The 22,952-nt window shown below is 32.9% G+C and overlaps 1 protein-coding gene across 2 annotated transcripts in view; it reads right to left on the reverse strand.

The window, feature by feature from the left end:
- MGAT4C (MGAT4 family member C) overlaps positions 1-19,583 on the reverse strand; it is a 669,114-nt gene extending 649,531 nt beyond the window's left edge. For both annotated transcript variants that reach the window (XM_074325329.2, XM_088801044.1), the window contains exon 1: positions 19,267-19,583. The gene's annotated coding sequence lies outside the window, so the exon portion shown is untranslated. The remainder of the gene's footprint in view (positions 1-19,266) is intronic.
- Positions 19,584-22,952: the final 3,369 nt, after the last annotated feature.

A 22,952-nucleotide genomic window follows, 5' to 3' on the forward strand; every position in this document is an offset into this window, starting at 1 on the left:
AAGAGTAAGATGAATAGCATTAGTATAACAAAAAAATGAAATTACATAAGTAACAAAGGAGAGCCACATAAAAAAATGATACCATTTTAAAGGAGGGAGACACCAAATTCAGTGAGTTTCCATGCTGTAAAGAAACATTTGTGTAAATTTGATAGAAACTGTCATACTCGACAAGAATCTTGAAGTATGCATATAATTTTGATAAGATGGAGGAAAGAACATTCTAAAAGAATGAGTCTGCATAGACAAAACAACTTAATTGGAAAATGCGAGATACATTTCAAAGATATCAGGCAGTTGAAATGCCATTTATGTAAAGGAATAATGGCATCTTGGACAGGTCCAGAGCAGATTGCTGAGAACAAGGTACATTATGATACAGTTTTGTAAATCAGTGTGAAAAAAAATCAGTTAACATAAAAGAATAAAAATAGCAATATTGTCATGAATGGAAAAGAAAATCTGTGAAAGAGAATCTGACATGGCTTATTGGAGAGATATCAATGGCATGCACTTTGAACGACAGTAGGACCTTTGCAGAAATGTGAGAAAACAAATCAAAATAAAAAACAACAACAACAAAAAATGCCATTCTACATGGATCCAAAAAGTTTTTTAAAAAGCGAAAAAGTGCGGGCTATGTTTAATTAAGATACATATGTCTATATATCAATATCTATATCTACCTGTATATATAGATATATCTATATATAGATACACCTATGTATCAATATCTATATACATATATAGCTATAGATATATAGATATAGATACACACACGTGCACGCACACACAGATAAACATGTATATATCAAACTGGTTTAGCGCCTCAGAACTGAATTAAATCATTGTCCATCACTTATAAACAGCATTTACCCTAACCTATCGGTCCCCAATTCCTTTATCTGTAAAGTAAACATAATTATAGAATTTATCCCACAGTTTTGTTTGAAAATTAATAAATTGATAACCTAACAATCTTAGAAAGTCCCTAGAAAATAGTAAATGCTCAAAATTCATTAGTTTCTAGTATGGCATAATTGTTACTTATTAGGTCAGAATGAATTCCATTTTAATCAATAGAAAACATTAAGGAAAATTCCTGTGACATTTCTTAATTCCAATATATATATATGTATCATATATGTCAGACACTGCTCTAGATATGGCAATTAAACAGTTATAGGAAAGAAACATCACTGTCCTCATAGAACTTATACTGAAGTAAGGGAGACAGTAAAAACCAACATAAAAACAAGCATTTTAATGTCACAGAGTTTTAAATAATATTTAAAAATGCAATAGACTATTGCGGTGATGTTAACAATAAAATTGTCTATGAATGAATCTCTGCATAAGAGATTTTCAAGCAGGGACATAAATGAAACGAGAGCACTATGTGTTTAAATATTTTGCTATAAAATATTGTAGACACAAGAAACAAAAAGTACAGATGTCTAGAGTGGGGATAGAAAAAATGCAAGATTGGCATAGCTAAATGACGACAAGGAGGCCTGCAGAACTAGAGCACTGTGGTGAAGAGGAAGAGAGATCGAAGGTGAAAATAGAGACACGGCCAGGGTCCAGATTATTATATGATAGTGTGGACCATTTTAAGGATTTGATATGTTTGATAAGGATTATAGAACATCATTGGAATATTTTGAGAAGTAGTGGATCATGATCTGATTTATAGTTCTAAAACAGATTACTGAGAATTTCAGTTTGAACATAGAAGAATTGAGTTGGCATTTTTCTCATTTTTTCTCTCTCCTAGAAATTGTCCTAAGTCAACAAGGGGACAGAAATCAAAGACAAATCTTCCATTTTTTTAAAGGGAAACTGAGCAATAGCTAAAATCCCAAACTACGAAACAGTAGAAAGGCTTTCAAAATATAGTGAAAAGCAAACCAGTATACGAACCAAAGGGCAAAAAGAAAACTACAAGGCTAGAAATTTCATAGAGTCAGTAAAATAACTACAAACGTGAGTAAAAATATTTAGGTGTTAAAATCTATTTCATATTTGCAAAAGCAGGAATGGGGGAAGGACGTGACAGAGGTAGGAGATATTGTGGAACCAGCTTAATTCTAAGAAGCAAAGAGGTGTTTTTAGATAAGAAATCACATAGAAAAGTCATATTTCCAAAGAGTAGTCTGCATGGTTCTATGAAAAAGAGAAACTTTGCTACATAAAAAATCTTACATCTGCCTATTTCTATTAATTGAGGAAAAGCAAAGACTAAATACACTCACTCTTAAAAATCTTTGGTCATAAGCAAATTTCCACCAAATGTGAGATACAACCTTGGTCAATTGCCTTCTTGCAAATTAATGTCTCTCAGTAATTAAACTATTAAAAGTATAAAATAAGTAAACAAAAACTAACACAATATAACCGATAAAAAATATTTTTTAAAAGAAGGGAAATTATTAATTATGATGTTAGCTGAGGATTTGTCATACATGGCCTTTATTAAATTGAGGTACTTAACTTCTAGACCCATTTTATTAAATGTTTTAATCATAAAGGGATGTTGTACCTTTTCAAGCTTTTCCTCTATGATCAGGAACAAAACAGGGATGACCTATCTCACTATTGTTATCCAACACAGTATTGGAAGTCTTAGCCAAAGCTGTCAGGCAAGAGAAAGAAAAGACTTCCAAATTGGGAATGAAGAAGTTAAATTGTCACTTTTTGCAAATTACATGATTCTTTATATAGAAACCCCTAAAGACGCCACCAAAAAACTATTAGAAAGAATAAACAAATGCAGTAAAGTTGCAGGATATAAAATCAATGCACTAAAACCACTGTGTTCCAATAAACTAACAATGAAGTTTCAGAAAAAGAAATTCAGAAAACAAACAAACAAACAAAAATTCCTTTTTTTCAATTGCAACAAAAAGAATACATAAGAATAAACTTAACAGACTGTGAATGACCTATACACTGAAAACTACAAGACATAAAAAGAAATTGAAGAAGATACAAAGAAATGGAAAGAAATTCCGTGTTCATGGATTAGAAGAATCAACATAGTTAAAATACCCATATTACCCAAAACAAAATACAGAATTAATGCAATCCCTATCAAAATCTCAATGGCATTTTTTAAATAAACAGAACAAACAAACAAACAGACAAAAAATCATCAGATTTGTATGCAAACACAATAGACCCAAATAGCCAAAGCAACTCTAAGGAAAAAGAAGAAGGCCATTGTTATTAACTTCCTGATGTCAATTTTGTACTACAAAGTGACAATAATTAAAATAGCATGGTACTGGCAGAAAAAACAGACACAGATGAATGCAACAGAATTGAAAACCATGACATAAATCCACATATATATGGGCAGACAATTTGGGACAAAGGAGCCCAAAACATACAGTGGAGAAAATAAAGCCTCTTCAATAAATGGTGCTAGAAAAATTGGAAAGCCACATGCGAAAGAATGAAACTAAGCTGCTATCTGTTACCATAAATGGATTAAAGACCTAAATATAAGACCTGAAACAATAAATTGCATAGAAGAAATCTAGGTAGTAAACTTATGGATCTTGGGTTCAGAGAGGATTTTGTAAATTTGACCTCAAAGGCAAGGGAGGTAAAAGCAAAAATAAATAATTGGGACTCCAGCAAATTAAAAAGGTTCTACACAGAAAAAGAAAACATCAACAAAACAAAAAGGCAACAAACTAAATGGGAGAAGATATTTGCAAACAACACCTCTAATAAGGGGCTTATATTCAAAATATATAAAGAACTCATACAACTCAAAAACAAATAACAACAACAACAACAAAAACCAAAAACTCCAATTAAAAAATGGACAAAGGACCTGAACAGACACTTCTCCCAAGATATACAAACAACCAACAGATATATGAAAAAAATGTTCAACTTCACTAGCTATTAGGGAAATGCAAACCAGAACCACAATAAGATACCACCTCACACCTGTTAGAATGGTTATTATCAACAAGACCAGTAGTAACAAGTGTTGGAAAAGCTATTGAGAAAAAGAAACCCTCATATACTACTGGTGGGAATGTAAATTGGTACAAAAACAATGGAAAACAATATGGAGGTTCCTCAAAAAATTAAGAAGATAATTACCATATGACCCAGCAATCTCTTTTCTGGGTATCTACCCAATAACTTGAAAACATTTATCCATAAAGATATATATATATATATATATATATATATATATATATATATATATATATATATACACACACACACACACACACACACACATATATATACGTGTGTGTGTGTGTGTATGTATATATGTATATGTATATGTATATACCTCTATGTTGATTGTAGCATTGTTAACTGTGGCCAGGAGATGAAATCAACCAAAGTGTCCTTTGATAAATGATTGGATAAAGAAGATTGGATATATACATACACATACACACAATGGAATATTACATGGCCATAAAAAAGATGAAATACTGCCATTTTCAACAACATGGATGGATATTGAGATTACCATGCTAAGTGACATAAGTCAGAGAGAAGTTGAAAATCATGTCACTTCACTCATATGTGGCATATAAAACTGAAAGCAACAAATGAAGAATACAGAGAAACACAAACTCATAAACAGAGACAACCGTTTAGTGGTTACCAGAGGGTAAGGGGGAAGAGAGATGGCAGAAGAGGGTAAAGGGGGTCAAATATATGGTGACTGAAGGAGATTTGAAGTTAGGTTTTGAACACACAATGCAATATGTAGATGATGTATTATAGAATTGTAAACTGGAAACCTATATAATTTTACCAACCATTCTTATACCAATAAATGAAAAATTCAAAGGGAAACTAAAGAAAGAGAACAAGAAAAAAGTAATACGTAAACCACTCTATAAAATTATTGCATCAGAATAATCAAACATTTTCCATGAATTGTAAAAATGACCAGGTAATTACATCCATGGAAGATACTCTCAATTCAGAATTCTACCAAGTATAATGTTATCTGGTAAGGCTTAGAAAAAGAGAAGAACAAAATGATAAACCTATCAAAAGGTATATGCAGGAGAGAAAATGGACAAAAATAAATTTTAAAATGATTTTAAAAGGACTTAAAAGAATTATGAAAAACAACGATAGGCATAAAAGATAAAGATAAAACAAAAGGAATATAAATAATAGGAAATGGGCAAAAGAAAGGTACATTTTTGAAGGCTTAACAAGGATTATGGAGAAAACAGCAGATGTGAAAGACAGATAGAGAGTCAATAGTTATAGAAGTGGATTCCCACTGAACAAAATAGAAATAATGGAACAAAGCTAATATTTTATAGTAAGAAGACTACCTGAATCTTCATATTGAAAAGAAGTAATCATATCCCATCACCCCAAACTATCAACACTGGTGTACCATAGTAAATTTACTCAACAGAAACATAAAACTATAGCATCTATAAAAAAGATGCTATAGGCATCTAGGCAGAAAAAAAAAAAGTTATTTAAATGAGATTAAATGGGAAAAAAAAGACTAATTATTCTGATAATTCTCCCTTGTGAGAATAAAATGGGGTAAAAAAGATCAAGGGAAGGAATTATGCTTCAAGGAGTTTATATTGAGTCAAATAACTTCAAAATATAAGCCATAAAGTATTTTAAATACACAAAAATGTGTCTGTGAAACCTGTCTGATATAAGTACTAAAAGATGAACACCAGAAACAGAAGACTATTAGAAAAACTTCTTGCAAGAAAGGAACTGTGGAAGCATTTAATTCCTTTATTTATAGGTGTAAGATTAAAATAATGTGAGGTTTTGGGTAAGTTAATAGAAGGTATGTGGTATATACCTTAATGTAGAAATAATATAAATACCCAGGTTAGAGGAAACAGAGTACAGAAAATAGGAAGTAAGTATGCGCATTCCTCACCTTTCTAATAATAGCTATCATCAAAAAAAAAAAAGATAGAACTTATAAACATTTCTCAAATCAGTACATTTCTATCGGCTAAATTAAATTTATAAAAGAGAAAGATTGTCACATTGGATTTCAAAATACCCTCTTTGCTATATATAAGAGATAAATCTGAAGATGATTCATAAAGATTATTTTTAAATATATGGAGAGAGATAAGCAATTCAAATATAAAGAAGCACAGTTCACTGTATCAATAACAAACACAGGTGAATTCAGGCCAAAAAGCATTATCGGCAATGAATCGGGGCTCTTTATAACATTAAAGTGTAAAAACAACATTGCAGATAAAATAGTTATGAATAGCTACACATCAAATGGGGTTTCAACATACATAAACAAAACTATAGGAAATGTAAGGAGGAAAAAAGCATATATAGTAGAGAATATGTAAGACTTTACCTCTTTGGACATTTAACATATCAAGAAAACACAGAACACTTAAAAGATATAAAGTATGTATGGTTGTAGTAAATGGTGGAGCTGGGTCTGAAAATTATCATCATTGGCTCCACAGACTAAACTCTTTACCAGCTTCCTACATGGTGACACTAGAGGGTCTCATGGCTGAGGCATGTGAATATACACATTTATATATTTGGAGAGGAGATGAAAAATTTCTCTTCTAATTAAAACCAAAAAGAAGTGAAATAAGGGTTGTTAGAGGATTAAGAAAATAGGCTGTTGAAATGATTTTCTGAGACAGTAATAAATATGAAGGGTTAGGGTGACTGGTAATAGTGCTAAGAGCCTACTTTAGGTCAATTGGAATGACACTGGATGGTTCCCAGAATACCCGAGCAGAAAGTGAGTGCAGCCAGTACCCGGAAAAGCTATTCAGATTATCACTATGTCTGCCTCCCATCTCTGTGACTACAGGGTGTCTCTGCCCTCCTTTCCTGAGCTTCATTCTGCTGTATTGTATTGTATTGCTCTCTGCAGACTGCCTTGTTCTGTCTCATTGGCATGTGGCCTGGTAATGGCTGATAAATTTCTGCTATACTAGACTACCCAGTTTAGGCACCAAATTAAGACTGATTAGAGTTCCTATAACCCTAATCTAGATTCCAGGGAAAGAGAATCAAATTACTGTAGTTTAGGTCATGAGGTAAAAGTTGTTATCCCATGCTAATCTGGTGGGATACAGGGCAGGATCAGGTAAAAAAAAAAAAAAAGCAAAAAAAAAAAAAAGCTGGCTGCAACTAAGGAACCCCAGAAATCTACTGTAAGTATGAGTCCCATTTTGCATACACTATTTATTTATTCAAGTTCAATTGAACAATTATACCCAAAGTTTTCTGGGTATGTCTACACTTTTAATGATGTCATCACAATCTTTTTTTTTTTTTTTTTTTTTTTTAATGTCACCAGTGGAGGAAAAGCTAAGAGAAAATTTATTTTTACCAAAAAAATTAATCATATTCTCATCCATGGATGTGTAAGACTCATAATAAAAAACAGAAACTCACAGAAATAGTTTTGTAGATGGTAGGCACGTGTCAGAATGGGATAGTTGGTGTGAGAGAGTGTGTGGTTCTCCTTAGGCTGACATATTGCAGCATTCCTAGATTGCTTCTGGGAATCATCGACTGAGTTCATTTGAAACAGAGTGGGGATGGGGGGATGTTCTGTCAAATCTCTAGTGAAATGTTAACTTTGCAGTTTTATAATTATAACTGATGTCTATTTTTTTTTCTAAAATATAAGGCACAATAAAATTACTCTTCCAGTTCAACACAAAATATTCCCAAACTAAATAAACTCGTTAGTTACCTCTGTTACTAATCCCCTATATTCCTAAAATAACATAGAGAATATGGAACACTATTTGGAAAAATAGTGCAAATTATATAGATGCAAAATTGAATATCATTTATAGAATTAAAACAATTTTTTTCATGGTAATAAATTAAAAGTTATGACATTTATTTCTGTTTATTGGAAAACTGCTTCAATATGAGACTCACTTCCCCAAATAATTTCAATTGAACCGAGGAAAGATTGGGCCATGTTAGCAGCAGAAAGAGATTAAGCTGGTTTTGTAGCATTGTGAGAATAACGATGGAAGACAGCATTTAATTAAAACCAAAATCTCTGTGTTTCTGGTGGAACAAACGACTTATTCCAAAACCTTCTAAAATAGGAAAATACTTGTACTATCTTAAAAAATGTAGTGACTATTTTTTTAATGCTTTCTTGAATAAATATTTTTATAGTGTTTTTTGGGTTTTTTTTTTTTTTTTTTTTTTCATTGTTAACAGAAGTTTCTATTGGATATTGGAGATTAAACTACCAGGTCAGAATCAAAAGAAAAAAGTCATGACTAGAGTTGTACACTTAGAGGTGGAGATGTGGCAATGGATGAAACCACCCAACCTGAGCAAATATAGAAAAAAAACAGAAAAGAAAGCAAACAATAAAATTTAGAGGAATGTAAACTTAAGACTGAACAAAAGAAATGTATCTTGGAAAGATGTGTATTTCTCACACTTAAACTAATCAAAAGAAAGTATTGCAGTTAAATCATATGTTTGATTTTCTAATACATTGTGTGTAGCAGAAAATAAATCCATTTAAAAGTCAAATAAATTTTGCTTCATATCCAAGTTACTGATTCAAAAAAAACTAGGAATACAGACAGGATCTCATGTCAATTAATCACAAGTAAATGAAGTAGAAAGATTATCATGAAGTATAAACCTTGTGAAAATGTTTGCAAGCTGCCTGATACATCCATAAATTTAGGGAAGGATAGGAACCATCATTATGGTTAGTCCCAGCCATCCATATGATTTGAAAATTGATACCTAAACTGTTTTCATTAAGTTAGCAAGCGCTGAATATCAAAACCTAAACATTTCTCATGTAGTAATTCATTGTAGAAAGTATGATTAAGCATATAGACAATTTCTAGATATAGAGAAATGCATTTGAAGTAGAAAATTTGTTACAACAAAAGGGTTTAGTAAAGGTAAATTATCTGCAACTTTTATATTTCTTTGATAGTTTATTCAAGCAGAAAACTTAAAATCTTTTATAAGAACATGTTTTTTCTATCTTAAATAGGAATACAACAAACAAAATAATAAAGGTTTTAACTAGTGTATTTGTCATTTATATTTCTATTTTGATAAATGTTTTATGTATAAAATAAGTAAATAAGATTATTTATATTTAAAACAAGTAACCTAAGCTTGTTAGGCTAGACTATATCATTATGCATCACCTTAATACTCCATACACAAACTATTTTTTGGGTTTTTGTTTTGTTTTTTGTTGTTTTTTGCTTTTAGTTACGTTTGCTTCATTTTTAACTCTTAAAAAAGGAGTTTTACAAACCTCAACATAGAGTAATTTGATCATTATTTTCCAAATACACATCCATGCTGTGGATTGAGAGAATGTAGAAATATAAACACAATGTTCATTTATTGAGAGTGAATAGATATAACAATCTTTATGTACGTTAATTGATTAATAGGTAAAGAAAATTTGGTATGATCCAAGAATGAGATATTATTTGGCAATGAAAATACACTACAACCTGATGAACCTCCCAAACATTATGCTAAGTGAAAGAAGCCAACTCAAAAGACTACATCTCACATGATTATATTTACATGAAATGTCCAGAAAGGCAAATATAGAAAGACAGAAGGGAGAACAGTGTTTGCCTTGGGTTGTGGTGAGAAATGCGTGACTACATGCAGACACAGGATTTCTCTTTGTGGTGACGGACATGTTCTAAAACTGGATTGTGGTTATAGTTGCACAGACAGTAAATGTGTTTAAAAGTCACTAAACTTAGAAGTGATGAATGGTATGGTATGTAAGTTATATCTCAACAGATCTGTTTAAAAAGGGGGTTTGTCTTATAACCATGCATGCTTTTCAGAAATTAAAAAAGAAAGGAAAATACTCTCCCCCTCAAAAAAGTAACCTCGGGGGCCGGCCCGGTGGCTCAGGCGGTTCGAGCTCCGTGCTCCTAACTCCGAAGGCTGCCGGTTGGATTCCCACATGGGCCAGTGGGCTCTCAACCACAAGGTTGCCAGTTCAATTCCTCGAGTCCCGCAAGGGATGGTGGGCTCTGCCCCCTGCAACTAAGATTGAACACGGCACCTTGAGCTGAGCTGCCGCTGAGCTCCTGGATGGCTCAGTTGGTTGGAGTGCGTCCTCTCAACCACAAGGTTGCCGGTTCGACTCCCGCAAGGGATGGTGGGCTGTGCCCCCTGCAACTAGCAACGGCAACTGGACCTGGAGCTGAGCTGCGCCCTCCACAACTAAGACTGAAAGAACAACAACTTGAAGCTGAACAGAACCCTCCACAACTAAGATTGAAAGGACAACAATTTGACCATTGTTCCCCAATAAAGTCCTGTTCCCCTTCCCCAATAAAATCTTTAAAAAAAAAAAAAAAAAAAAAAAAAAGTAACCTCATAGGAAAATACGTACGAGTATCCCAATTTTCAGTTTGTGTTAATTTGTAAAATTACCAGATGTGGTGAACAATGTAGACTTAAAATAATATGAAACACTGTTTAAAGTTTCAAGCTGGTTGATGATGTCCAACTAAAATTTAAAATAAAGGATGGTTACAAGTACTAGCAAGATACTATATACAAAATATTTACTTAATGATAATAACTTAACCTACACATTTAATTATATCCTTTCAAACCTTTGAAAGCATCTCCTAAACAACTACTAGACTTTGCCATCCTTTAAACAATTTTACATTTTTAACATGTTTTAAAGTACTAGCTATCTCACATAAATCAACAGTTAAATGTAATGAAATAGTCAAAACTTTCTATTAGATTTTTAAAGTTTGATATATGTTCACCTAAGCTAGGCACTACTCAATCACAGCAGCAATGTTTTTCCCCTGCTTTTCTCATCTGATTGTAGCCAAAAAATAAAATAAAATAAAAATGAAGTGCATTTATAACTTAGAAATGATTTCAGTGACCCACAGCTAAAGACAAAGGGCTGAAATAATTGTTTTGACATTGATGATGTTTTTAAGCCACAAGTGTTCTGTTCTTTTGCTTGTTTTATAATTGCTGTTGCTTCTCCTGGAAAAGAAAATTGATCATTTTCTTGTCTGAATTCTGACTTGTGTCTTACATTATGGAGTTTGAAAAGACCTTCAGGTACATTTCAACAGCAGCCTCTCAATAACTTGACTGTTTTTATTTGTTGCTCTTACCCAAAGATAGAAGCACTAGATAAAATCAAAGGAAATGATAAAGCATGTTTACATATATATCCATGGTTCTTTTTACTGCATCTATGTAATGAATAAAAAAATGCACAGATAAAAGTACCTTATAAATTATCTTTTAATAAGCAATAAAGATAGTTTATTACTGAATTTTGCCTCTTGAATGTATTAGGCAAAATTCTAGTATTTAATGCATGTACACATATATACACTTGTATGTCTATGTTTATATCTATGCTGGGCGGCTGATCAGTGGCCAGATCTGCCCATCCATGTACTGTGTTTCCCCAAAAATAAGACCTAGCCGGACAATCAGCTCTAATGCATCTTTTGGAGTAAAAATTACTATAAGACCTGGTATTATATTATATTTAGTATAATTTACATTATGTTATGTTATGTTGTTATGTTACATTATGTTACATTATATGGTATTATATTGTATTGTATTGTATTGTATTATATTGTATTACATTACATTACATTATATTATATTATATTATATTATATTATATTATATTATATTATATTATATTATATTAATGACCCAGTCTTATATTATAGTAAAATAAGATCGGGTCTTATATTCACGTTTGCTCCAAAAGACACATTAGAGCTGATTGTCCAGCTAAGTCTTATTTTCAGGGAAACATGGTAAGAGCGTGGGTCTGAGCCTCACTGTCTTTCCTTGCCTGTTCATCAGTATCTCTGTGTCTGTGTTTATCTGTTTAGTCTCCCATATCGCTCTGTGGTATGTTTCTGGCTGCTGTTTGCCTTTCCCTGTATATTAGCCTGGCTGCCCCTGTCCAACTATATTTTTATCTGTCAATCTGTGTCCACATGTGTTTCTCTGTTAGCCTGTCCCTGTTTGCATATCCATTGGGCTGCATATATTTGTAGATATGTGTGTTGCATATCCATGATTCTGTCTGTATGTACATATGTACAGATCAAGATTTATCCTATACTCGACCACCATGGTCAATGTGGGTGTTTACCAAAAGTTTGGAGGTAGCAAGAAGAGGTTACAAAATTAAAACAAGACTTGAAACTAATGCCACATACAACTGTTCTTAGAGTCATAAAAGAATATATAATGACACACACACTTCTGGGAACTGTTTTTATGGGCACATCTCAGTCACTAGCATTATTCTCAGGTCCAGCCCACTCCTAGCCCCACTGAAGACCTAGAAATAATCATCTTTGCAAATCTAATCTTCATCCCTTCATGTACACTCCACCAATTCTCATAAAGATATTCCTATTTCTAGAATATTCCCAATTTTGACCTTACAAGGATAATCCAGAGGAGAAAAAATTATATCTGTGGCAGAACATTTTCAAAAGCTTGAATTACTTCATAAGGATTAACTCTAAGTAAAAGGAGAGCGGGAGAGTTCCAAGACAACCCAGGGTGGCATTTAATGCTCTAATTCCTATGTATTTCAGGGTTCATTTGCTAGTGAGATGAAAAGATTCCTCTCAATATTCTGCCTGTGAACTAAAGATCTGCTTTTCAAATCTTCAGTGGATAACACTCAGAAAAAAAACACAAACACACATGTATGCAAACACTTTCAGACACACATTCACATACATATTCACATTCCTCTTAAACAGAAATAAAAAACATTTTTAGAGAGCTTGTTCCAATAAAAATAGCCAAAGAAAGTTTACTTTGGTTTTGCTCTACAAGGTCCAGAAACCTACTAGAGCCTAAAATAACAGGGCTCATCACAAAAATTTCCTAAATAATAATAGTGTTTTATGAAGGTCATCCATATACACAAGCATTTATTTTAATTATTAGAAATCACAATTAAAAGCTAAATCAATAAAGACTGGTTATTCACATTGATCAATCTTGGCAGGAGACTGAAAATATTCTACTTTATGATTACCATATTTCTTATATGCAGACATCTGACAGTATCACAAGGATTCAATTGAGCAAATAAGGTGACAGAAGAATCATTTATGAAACAGGTCAACTGTACTTACATCACATGGCAGTGCTGCACTATTTTTCTTTTCAGACATGTTCTACCAAATTCAAATTTGGCTAGAAAATACAATTCAGCTCCACAAAAATACTGAAGGCATATCCAATGTATTGATACAGTTACAAAGGACACCCCAGGAATTCACACAATACACAACATATGCTTCTTAGAATTGCAGTAGAATTGTCACCTGACAAACTTGTCATTCAAACAGGTCCTTCTAAAATTACATTCAAACCTTCTACTCGCTCATAATGCTAAAATGATAGGAACAATATAATATTTACACACAGTTGCCAGTTTGGTTATTCATTATTTCCCCCATGTATCATGAATTATTAAATTAAGTAGTACCTTATTTACATGAAAAATTAAATATAAAATTCCTGTGAGTTTCAAAATTATACCATTTTGTTTTTTAGGTTTTCTATGATAAATCTAAAATCTTTATCCAAACTCATTTACTATATATTTTGTAGAGAAAAAAAGTTCTGAGAAGACAATCACATCCTTTATAAAAAAGAAAACAGAAATTATGTCATTAACTAGAAAACTATCATACCTACTACATTCTCATAAAAATGTGGGATAAAGTAAGCACTATGTTTTCTTCTCTCTTGCACGTGATTTACTATTGAGATGTATTACTTTTTTTTTTTTTTTTTTAACATTTTCATAGATGTTCTTATAGTAAACATAAAACTCCACCGTAATCTGAGAGCCATAGTATATGGTTAAATGTCAGACTCTGGCACAAAGATTCTGTATTCAATCCTTGGCTAATCACCTAAGCTACTTATGCTATATAACCATGTACAGTTGTTTCATCGCTCTATACCTGGATTTCCATATCAATAAAATAGTTATAATAGCAGCTACCTCAGAGTTTGAAGATATGATTTACATGAGAAAAGATGTTAGGTGTTTAGATAGCCTTTAGCTTTAATCAATGCAAACTACTATTATCACTACATATTTTTCCAGATGCCATTCTAATATTAGGGTCCATTAAGAATGAAGATGAAATAATAAGATATCTGCATCAAATTGAGGTGTTAGGAAGGATTTGGGCAGAGAAAAGTGTCAAGTTATAATTATGGGCTACAAATCAGTGGTATCATCTGCAAAGTAGACTATCTTATGCAAGAACATGGACGTTTAGAACTATCTATTGCTCAGACTTTGGAAGGCTCGGAAAATCTTTCATATTCTAGTGTAAGAGTTGGTAAACTGTACTCATGGCCAAATATGACCCCTAAGAACATTTGTTTTCTTGGGTTTTTGTATGTTTGCTTTGCTTTGCTTTACAAGTTTAAAGGGTGAATAAGGAGGAGAAAGAATATGTGATAGAAACCTTCCAGAAAAAGTTTACAGCCTCTTTTCTAGAAGCCTGAGGTTATATCTGACAAGTGAACCAGTATTTTGTCTCCTTTACTATTTGTTTGTCAGTACGCACAAATTGAGGCATAAAGAGAGAATCACTAAACTTAGAGATACCTCCTTTCCCATTAAAAATTTGCTGAAGAAAAACAACTAAAGGGATTGGTTGTTAAAGATTTAAGATTAGATCAAAGGGGCATGGATAAATAAATGAAACCATTTACCTGCGGGAAGCCATAGGCCAAAGAAGAATAGATATGCAAACAAAAATCTGGGGCTCCCAAAGGAAATTTTATAATCAAATTGAATAACATGAAATCCAGTATTAGGGGTGGGTCCGGAGATGGCCATGTCATAATAGAAACAATGCTCAGTATCATTTTTTATTACTTACAGGAACCAGCCCCTGTAAGAATATTTTACTACATTTTGTCATTCATTCCACACTATCATATGAATATTATTATTATTATCCCCACATACAGTTTCACAGAATAGAAGACTGAGTTGGAATTAAAATAAATTCTAATCTCTGTAAGAAATGGGTCAAAATCCAAAGTTGGGAATCAAAAAGCAATAGAAGAAGAACTTCAAGGATCTTTTGAGAATTGAAGTCAGATGCCTAAACCTGACTCTTATTGGTGAACAGTCAGATTCATAGATTTGAGGTAGAATTAGCACCGACAAAGGAAACTGACTCAAAAACAAAAACAAACAAACAAAAAAGAGTGGCTTTTCAGCAGGTACTTGCTTTTTGTGGCTACATTTTGATTGGATAAGAATGTACTAGATACTTCCCTGTAACACGCTACACAGACAATAGTTTCATGGTTACCAGAGGGTACGGGGGGAGGAGGATAGTAGATGAGGGTAAAGGGGGATCAAATATATGGTGATGGAAGGAGAACTGACTCTGGGTGGTGAGCACACAATGGGATTTATAGATGATGTAATACAGAATTGTACACCTGAAATCTATGTAATTTTACTAACAATTGTCACCCCAATAAATTAATAAATAAATAAATAAATAATTATTTGGTGGCTCCCTTTTATAAAGAGGACTTTTGTATATCTACTTCCAAAGTCCAACACAAAGATATATAAAACAGATTTGTGTTATGCTTAATTTACCTCCCCAAATAACTGAGAATATTAAAATTGTTTCTTTTTTTTCTTTTTCCTTTTTTTCTGTATATGCTTAATTCAGTCTGAAATGTATCTCAGAATTTCTCATCATTTTTGGAACTAAAGAAAACATCTTTTAGTTTGGATTTGCTTACCGTTTTTGCAAAGATTTAAACTTACAGTTAAGGTCAACATCTGGCTGGATTTAACAGTCACATTTGGCACTTTCACTCTCATTACAAAGTGTTTAAAATTGGTTTCAGAGCAAAAGCTGTCTTTTACTTTAATAAAAGTGTCCCTATATTTGTTTTTTTTGTTTTTTTTTCCCTTAGGGGTGAATCTGTGTGCTTGAACTACACTGTGCAGTTGGAATCTGAGGACCTCTCACTAGACAAGCCGCTGTAGCAAAATAAAATGCAAATGAAAGGGGCAAAGGGCACAGTATAATGAGCAAGAGGATTTACTGTCTCATCTTAGATTTCCATATCCTTTGGGAGAAGAGAAAAGTGAAAAAATGAGATATAGTTCTATATGCTTTCCTTGGTAAGTTATAGTTGATAATTTAGCTATTTGAAAGTCATGGAGAATATGCCAACTAATTTCTCAAACTAATCTTAATTTCTAGTTTTATCAGTGCATGGCCAATGTGTTAGTATTTCTACAGATTGCTTTAGTACCAAGCAATAACTATGTGCTCAATACATTATTCATATTATTAAAACTGTTAAATGGATATGGATATGATAATTCACATGTGTACACACACACACACACACATACACAAATGCATCGTTGAAGCAAGATAAGAGTCAAGATATTTCTATTGAAACATTCTGTATGTGAAACTGTGATAAAATACATTAAAAAATCGGTACTATTTCTTGAGCCCATGTTGTGCACAAACTGTGTTTGTTATTTAATGTGCATGACCTCTAGTACCCATAAGAATCTAAAAAGCAGGTGCCATTATCATCATTATACATCTAATGGGATAAACATATGTAGATCAATTAACTTACACAAACTTGCTTAACAGATTTAAACCTAGTTTGTCTTAGCCCAATTCAATGTTCTGTCTACAATGACACTTTGACATAAGGAAGAGAGTTGAGGGAAAATTTGGAAACCATTGGATGATCACTGAGATTCTCAGTAAAGTTACCTGCAAATCATTGACTGAATACAGGACATTTCATGCCTTATATGCACATAAATAGCCACTAAAGAGTCAGTCTTAATTGCCTTCCTCTGTGGGTACCAATTAGAAGTCCTGAAATATTAATAAACTGGCCGATTTACAAGAATATACTATAACATGTTTTCTTCCTGCATATTGCTTTGAAGCACCCAACATACCATGGGCACTCAATAAATATTAAATATTTAACAGCAACTAATAAAACGAAATTATGGTAATATATTTTGCAATGAACTCACCCAGAGATGAAGTAAAACAGGTTTTAGTACTAGAGCTGGAAGCTGAGCCGAGTTAGATAGCTGGATAAGTGAATGAGTGAACTGTGTAGTGAGGAGGCAAGAGACACTAATGATTGTGGTCGAAAAGGTTAACAAAAGGTCAGAGTGCTAAAAAATTTTTAGTGCAATTTGGCAGCTGAAATTGTCCCTCCTGACTTACACCTTTGTTCAGGACTTCTAACACCCAAAATGCAAATTAAACAATAAACTACTAAGCTGCTGTCATATATTCCCCATGCCCAAACACGAAGTGACTATATTTCATTATCCATTGGTATTATCTTATTTTGAAAGAACATAAAATATGTTTCCTGAAGTTATTATCTTTTTGTTCCTTAATGGTGCCCTCTTTTACACATAGTCTGAAATTTTCAGAAGAGCCAGTTATGATAATAAAAAAAATAGATAATAAATCACTTATAAGTCACTGAATTGTAAAACTCTGAGACAGTCAGGAGTATTTGCAGTTTCAGAGAGCATACTTCCACCGTTTTAAATTAGAGCTGCAAGTTATTGGGAGAGAAGCCAGGCAGGGAGTAAGCTCACTTTTTCTTTTTCTTTTCCCTTAAGTGAGTGGAGGGAAAATGTCTCATAAAGGAGAGAAAAAGCTTGCCAAATGGAGGAATCCATAGGGAAACCTTAATTTAAACACTTGTTCCTCAGTTCTTGTAAGATTCGTGAAAAAAAGAAGCTCTTCAAAGCACTCTTATAGAACTCTATTCTCCTTCCTCTTTTCCTTTTTTTCTTTTTACAATACCTCTGAGAATAAAAGAGAATGCACTTAAAGTTACTATTTGGGTGACTAAATCCTTCTTCTCCTTCTCCTTTATTCTTCTATTAGTCTCTCAAATGCTCCAAAGAAATTAGATCATGTTTAACAAGTGCTCTGCTGAAGCTAAGCCACCATTTCCTCTCCCAGGCCTGTGATTAACCCACTGATGGGTTCACAAACTCTTGTGTTCCAGTTGAAATACAGCAGCAGGTACATCATGCTCTAGGTCAAATACACCTGCTATTCCATCCATTCTAAGTCATTTTTAACATGAAAAAAATATCAACACCATGGCAGGTTTCACTATACCTATTTATACATAATAAAACACTTAAAAGCATCAAAAAACCCTTCCATCACATTTGAAATATTTCTTTAGTTTTCATACACTCACTGTGATTGCTATCTACTTGTTTTCTATCCCACACCCCCATTCACAGAACAGCCCTCTACTCACACACCTTTAACTTTTAGGGAACAGGCACAGAAGTCACCCCTCCGTGTTCTATTATAATACATTATAGGTATAATAAGCTAACTTTCACTTTAGGACAAGCCTTTCTTTACTTTTATAGATTTCATTAATATTCAGAAGTTTGTCAGTTTTTAACATTTTACTTTGAGAAACAGTTTTGCGTACTTCTACAGATGTATTCAAGTTTTTACTTCACAGAACAAAGTTGAATAATAATTGTTATAGTATGTACATTTAACTAAAACTTCAGAAATTAATGTTAGTAAGATTCTTCTGAACTCAAAAACAAAAATCTGTAAAGCCAACAAAGTACAGTGGTATAATATTCTCAAGAAGACCCCTACTGGGATTTTTAAATTAAATACATTTATGATTCATATATTCATACAGCATAAACAGCAATGACACCAAAATTAATAACAGCATTTGAGACAAAGTTTGTATTTAAGAATATGTGGAGAAAATATCATGATTATGTGAAAGGATTCAAAAAGATACTGGACTAACCGAGTTTCCAAAGTATGCATTTCTCTTCTTTATATATTGCAGCTACAAAAGAAAATCCTCAAGGGAATTAATATGAACTTATGATAATGCAGTCTGCAGCACGGTTTTGTTTTGGTTTTGCCTGATTTTGCTGACAATGCAATACAAACTCTACTCTACTAATCTTTAGTAAAGAAATCAGATTATTTACCTAGAAACATGCAGCAATACAGTGTAATTCTTTAGTCAATCCGACTACTTAACATCTTTCCCTTTTTACAGGTTTGGATCCCCAGCTCATTAGATCATTACCTGATAAATAGGAGAGGATAATGAATTGAGAAAATAACCACGTACCTTCAGAGAAAACCTGCCCGATACCAATAATCCATTAGAAAACTGGCAATATCCTCTGATCTATTGCCCGCAAAGCTATGACTTGATGAAGAGTTTTCATTCCCTGGGCTCAGTTCTCCAGAAGAAAATCAGCACAATTTAAATATTTCTTGGAATGTGACAGCTCTCTAGATCCCCGGTTGCATTCTGTCCCCCAGGAATGGCAATCTGGTGTTCTTGTGTGCATAGAGCAGTGAAGATGAATTGAAAATGCTTGAGATAAATTAGGAATGGCTAAGTTAAAATTGTCTCTGCTCCAGACTCTCTCATCTGCAGTCTGTAAGCCTGTTTTTCTGTGAAAAAGCTAGATGGCAGGCTGCCTCAGTAAGTTCTTCTTAAGCGACACAGAGCATTTTCAATGAAGAAAAATTTTCCCATTATCTAAGCTAATGTGACTGCTGTTAAATCTAGTTTTTAAAGTGTCTACTGGCATGAAATTTATTTTCACTATTAGTTTCTTTCAAACTACAGTCTACAATCCATACTATCATGCGATACATTTCTATCTAAGGGGAACATATCAAGTTTTCAGCTAACATATTAAAACGTATTCCTTTTGCAGTTTTAACCATCATTTATGTATAGGAAATTTCCACATTAGGTCCTAAAGTAATTTTATAACATGTAGAGATTTTGTTTTAATTTTCAGCACCTCAATATGTATAGCCATGTTTTATGAACAATCATTTATTTTAATGAAGTTCCACACACAATTACATCATCTTTAAACATCAGTTAAAATGTAAAAGTTGTATAAAAATAGAAAAGGTGTTGTAGAATCCTAATATGTGACCACAGAAGTAAATATTGTATATCTTCCTAAAGAAATTAAGATGTTCCAAATAAAACCAAGCTTCATAAAATATCCCCCTCATAAGCCTCCCCAAGCTATTTCTGATCTGTTGATTTCAATTGAATAAGTTATGATATGACAGTTTTTTCTACTAAATTAGAAAAGTATTTTAGAATTTTAATAATATTTCAGATTTGAAATATAGTACCCTTGGTGTATTAGCAACACAAAAAACATAGCAGGACTGTCAAAATTTTCAGTTTCATTTCTTTACTTGTATTTTCCATAAGAAACCATTTTTATATTATCAGAAAAGACACTTAAACACTTCATGATCTATGAGTATATGTACATTATTTTTAAAATGCTAGATAAAAAAATAAAAGAAATAAAAGAAACAAGCTTTGCTTTCCATAACTTTCCATATAGCATTCTGCTCTATGTCTGATTATCTGTTGTGTAACAGCATGATTGCTTCCATGACAAAAACGGGGTGCACACATTGTGAGGGAAGCAAAAACAATATAATTACCTGGGAGCTCACAGAAAAAGTACATCAACATTTCGGTCTTTTCTCCATCCACCCTGTAGCTGTAGCTGATCACTTTACTCAGAGAAGTGGAGGAGAGAAGAAATAGGAGAGACAAAATGAAACATCACAGCAAATGCCTCCAGCCCCTCTCCCTTTTCACAAGTGGCAGCGCTGTAGCTATTGCTGAGGAAAAAAACACAAGGTAATTGGAAAGAAGTAGCTTCAACATCACAGTTGGAAGCTATAGTAAATCTAGCAAACTGTCAAAGACCTCCAAAGGAAAAGAAAGGAAAGTGGGGGTTGGGGGGTATTTATCAATATCAATTGCCATTTTTAAAATAACTGTGGTGTTTAGCACTAAAGATACATAAAGCAAACAAAAAGAGATAAAAGTTAACATATCTGAGAACTGACGATTGACTGAATATTCAACTGCATTGCAGAAATCTGCACAGAGCATCCTAGTTACTGTAACAGGTAATTACAGAAGTGAGCATACTTTCTTTAAGAATCTCAGATGTATATCTCCACTCAGAAACTGCCAATTTTACTAACATTAAATTGCAGTGATACATTCAGAGCCCCATGTAATTACACGTGAGTGATACCTAAACTATTCTTGGAGTATTTAGGAATTATTTCTTGTAGGAAGTAACATTTAAGAAAAGGTCAAGTAAGCCTTGGTTAAAAGGATGAGGAATATTTCCAGGCAGTGGGAACAAAACCCCAAGGGAAATATTCATACTGCATTTGGCTAAGTGAAAGGAGTTCAGTGTGGCTGACATGTAGAATAAGGGCATGAGAAGAGATGAGTCTGGAGAGATAATTAGTCATTTATGCTACATGTAAAGGAGTTGGACTTTACCTTAGAATAGGGAATTACTGAGGACTCTTAAATAAAGAAGACAAATAATCTGATTTGTGTTTTAGAAAGATCACTCTTCATGTTGGCTAATCAAGTAAAAAGCATCACCATATATCTTGTTAGCTAAGCCAGACACTTAGTAGTCATATTACTATTTGCCTTGTTCCTTTACTCCTAATATCCAGTTTGTTATCTATCTATTCTACCTTCTTTGAATATCTTTTGTTATTTCTAACTTTCATGGCATTATTTCTAGCTTCACGATCTCTTACCTACATATATAACAAGAATCTTTTATTTAAGCTCCCTGTTTCAAGTAAATTTCCTCCATCAATACCTATTACGTAGCTGCCAATTATCTTTCTAAAGTATGCATAATTATTTCACTCTCTTGCTAACAATTTATTTACTCATCATTACGTAGAGAATAATGCCCAAAAGCTTTAAAATAATCTATAGTTGTTGGTCTGAAACATCGGGAGCTTCCCAGGTCAAATCTGAAACTGGCCCCCAAACATGGATGACAAGGAGAGACTGAAGAAAAAACAGATCACTCCAGGTTTAATAAGCAAGGTGGCAGGTTTAATAAGCAAGGGAGCTTACATACCAGGCTTGTCTGAGGCAGGCACAAGACAAGTATGTATATACAATGGAATATTATTCAGATATAAAAATGGAGGAAATTCTGACACATGCTAAAGTATTGGATGAATTTGGAAGACATGCTAAGTAAATAAGGTAGGCACAAAAGGACAAATACTGCTTGATTCTACTTACATGAGTACTTAAACTACATGAATTTCTAGACACAGAAAGTCTAATAGTGGTTATCAGGGACTAGGGAGAGAAAAATGAGGAGATATTGTTTAACATGCAGAAGTTTTATTTTGGAAAGATGAAAAAACTTCTGGAGATGAATAATGGTAATGATTGCACCATAATATGATAGTACTAATACTGCTAAACTGTAAATAAGTCAGACAGAAAAAATCGAGAACCATATGACTTCACTCATATGTGGGGTATAAAACTGAAAGCAACAAATGAACAAGACAAACAAACAAAACTCACAGACACAGACGACAGTTTAGTGGTTACCAGAGGGTAAGGAGGAGGGAGGATGGTAGAAAAGGGTAAAGGGGGTCAAATATATGTTGATGGAAGGAGAACTGACTCTGGGTGGTGAGCACACCATGTGATACATAGATGAAGTATTATGGAATTTAACACTTGAAACTTATGTAATTTTAGGAACCACTGTCACCCCAATAAATTTATTTTAAAAAGTGACTAAAATAATAAATTTTGTGTTATGTATATTTTATCACAATAAAAAATGTCCCTAAGTAAATATTAAATTATTACTGATCTCTGGTGAAAAAAATCAGTTTTGAAAAATTTTAAGCATCTTCTAAGTGTGAGGCAAGTGAACATAAGCATTGAACATAAATGCTATT

The sequence above is a fragment of the Rhinolophus sinicus genome, chromosome 1 (assembly GCF_057876585.1).
Source record: "Rhinolophus sinicus isolate RSI-liver-muscle chromosome 1, RSI-T2T, whole genome shotgun sequence".
NCBI classification, from domain to species: Eukaryota; Metazoa; Chordata; class Mammalia; order Chiroptera; family Rhinolophidae; genus Rhinolophus; species Rhinolophus sinicus.